Source organism: Galeopterus variegatus, unplaced genomic scaffold (genome assembly GCF_000696425.1).
Source record: "Galeopterus variegatus unplaced genomic scaffold, G_variegatus-3.0.2 Scaffold1625, whole genome shotgun sequence".
In the NCBI taxonomy this organism is placed as follows: Eukaryota; Metazoa; Chordata; class Mammalia; order Dermoptera; family Cynocephalidae; genus Galeopterus; species Galeopterus variegatus.
The window spans coordinates 58,324-61,114 of record NW_007727736.1 but is presented as its reverse complement, the minus strand read 5'-3'; the positions used below and the strand labels follow the sequence as shown (position 1 = coordinate 61,114).

Here is a 2,791-nt window from a genome sequence, read left to right as displayed (position 1 = left end):
CCCCCACCCCCCAGTTCGGTCTCCTTACCCAGTAGGAAAAAGCCAGTTTTGAGGCTGCTGCATCGGGTGAGTTTCTTCTCCTTCCCTTGGCCAAAGCTACTGGCGCATAAAGGTAGGTTACACGGATGGGAATGCTACTAATTCCCTAAATATCTAGAAATCGTCTCCCTAGTTCTTGGTTGAGCCGTAGCTCAGCCACATTGTCAAATCGCGAGGGCCTTTAGGCTCCTGGTAAGAAGATGACTTTTCTTCTCCTATGGCTTTGCTCCTACCTACTCTATCTGATTCTACCTACTCCATCTGATTTTTAGATCTGAATTTTTTTTTTTCTTTTTGCCTTGGCCACCCTCTTTGACTTCATAGTATGTTAGTCTTTGACCTCATATAAGCAGAGTCTCTGATGGCAGGACCTCCCCATCCCTGAAGTTATTACTCATTTCTCTTACCTATCACTTCCACTACCCACGCTCCCCCAAGACCTCAGCAAACTTATTCGCTCTATATACATTTCCGCCTTCCACCAAAAATTCTGCAACCTGTGGGAATAATCAGCTAGTCAGAATGTCCCTAGGGTGTTGTGGACCCCTGCCTGCACCCCTATTGCACATGAACCTCCTTTTTCTGTTAGGTCTCTCCTAACAAGGCCCGCTTGCCTGTCTAGAGGCTTAGAGAGTCTGCTGCTTGACATCCCAAGGTTTCTCTGGCCTCAAGATTCTCAGTTGTCGGCCTTTACCTCCCAGTTTTGCTCTTCCAATTTTGCTTTTCCCATGGGAGGGGGGTGGGGTATGACATCTGTCTCCAGAAACAGAGGCTTACATGGCTTTCTCTCCAAGCCCCAACCTATTAATCATCTATTATCATATTAAGTCCTCTTGCCCAAAGGTGCCCCTGATTGGGGGCCTCAAGTACCAAATCACAGATCCTGCCCAGTTATAATTTTGCAAATGGCCCAGTGAAAACCGCACTGACCTTTATACCTCGCTCATCCCAGAACAGGGCCACAGTGTTGTCACCAACAGGAATGGACCTCCTTCTGTTCCAACACCTCAGACAGTCATACAGTTGGCCTGGATTTGAGTCTGCAAAACCATGGGGGGAGCAAGACTAATATGGCTATAGGCTTCCCTGTCGAAAGCCATTTTTTAAAAAACAGCACTGCAACCGCCCCCATCATGCTTCCCAAAGCCAAGCCACTCACCCTTCTCTCCTTTGCTTCTACAGACCACAGCCCAGAACCCTCAAGTCCAGGATCTGGAAGGTGGGACCAAAAAAACAAGTGGGGCTTCTGGCCCCCTCTTTGCCAGAACCACCCTCCCCACCGATCCCCCACCCCAATCCTCAAACCACCATCTAGGGAAGGAAAACCTAAGAGAGCAAGAATCTAAAAGGTTCAGTTCGCCTGAAAGTGCGGCAGTAATTTTGCCAGAGCCAGTTCACAAACTGAGGGGACAAGGAAGGGGAGGAGGCAGTGGACCCAATGACCCTGCTCCCCAGACAAAGACAAGGGCCAACCGAGGGACCACGGGCTCTCTCGGGAGGTTATTGCATCATCCCAATCCCCATAGGAGAAGAAAAGAGCCCTCCTGTCATTACCGCCTTCCCCCCCAAAAAAAGGGGAGGGGGAGAAAGAAAAATAAAAGAAAGGAGGGAAGCCGCCCGTTGAAGAAAATCGTCACTTTTTCTGTTTGCTCAGGTCGGGCTCTTCTGCCGAGGACTTGGCCTGACCGTGGCCACACCCCCTCCCCTTCTCTGGGGGGCTGCTGTCACCACTACTGTGGCTGGAGGGGGGGTGGGTGCGAGAAGATGGTCTAAGACTTAACAGGCTGACGTAGCTCTCAGGGTGGATTTGCCTCAAGCGGCCCAGGCCCCAGTAGCGAGTCTAGGGGCTTGACCAAGAGAAGGAGCCCAGGCCCTCCGGAACGGCCCTGACACACCCACTTGTCCGCGTTCGCGAACCGCGATCATGCAAACTGCGAGCCTGGTGTCAGGGCTCCGGGGAGCCACGTAGGGGACTCGAAGCTGGGGCGCCGCGGGAGCCCCCCCCTTCCCCAAAAGACAGAACATCTGCCCAGCGGCCTCAAAGCAGCGCCTCGCCGCTCATCCCTCCCCCGAGCTAGCCCGGGCGCCGTAAGTCGCGGGATTTACCTGCCACTGCTCCAGCCACCCTGTCAAGCAAGATCTTTTCTGTACCTCGGAGCGCTCCGGCTGGCGGGGCCCGGGGAGCCGCAGCCCCGCGGCCGCAGCCGCAGCCTGGGGCCCAGCCCGCTCCCTCCGGCACTTCTCCCGCCCCCGCACACCGGCTCCAGGCGGGGAAAAGCTGCAGCCCCAGTGCAAGATCGCAGGCGGTTCGCTGCCACAGCTGCCCGCCCGCGGTAGAGCCCCTGCTCGGCAACCGCTCCCTAGCCCTGCTCTCCCATGACGTCACCCGGGCTCTGCACCGGGCCTAGGCCAATCAGATGGTGAGCATAAAACTAAAATCGCCCTGAGTGGGCTACCGGGGACCAATCTTTTGTTTCCAGGCAGGAAGCGCCCGGGAGGGGGGGAAAACCGAAGGGGAGGGAACAGGGAGAGGGAAAGGAGATGGAAACTTCTACACTGTCAGGGTTGTCTAGACAGAGGTAAAAGGTGAGTCCATGGAGAAAGAGGGGCACCTGACAGGAGGAAGGGCAGGAGGGATTTCATGTCTCTTCCTGAATTGTCAACCTCAGGAAGACTGGGATTTCAGATGAATTTGCAGGAGAGGAAATCCAGCTACAAGGGCACGCTTTATTGGGGAAAAATGGTTTGGATT

General features: G+C 54.6%; 1 protein-coding gene across 3 annotated transcripts in view; it reads right to left on the bottom strand.

Moving 5' to 3' along the window:
* The window catches only part of PAK3 (p21 protein (Cdc42/Rac)-activated kinase 3), a 118,411-nt gene extending 116,192 nt beyond the window's left edge, over window positions 1-2,219 (bottom strand). For 2 of the 3 annotated variants that reach the window (XM_008578052.1, XM_008578053.1), the window contains exons 1-2: window positions 2,146-2,219; window positions 970-1,079 (exon numbers count right to left, since the gene is read on the bottom strand). The gene's annotated coding sequence lies outside the window, so the exon portion shown is untranslated. The remainder of the gene's footprint in view (window positions 1-969; window positions 1,080-2,145) is intronic. The other variant, XM_008578054.1, reaches the window with a different exon arrangement.
* Between the last annotated feature and the right edge of the window lie 572 nt (window positions 2,220-2,791).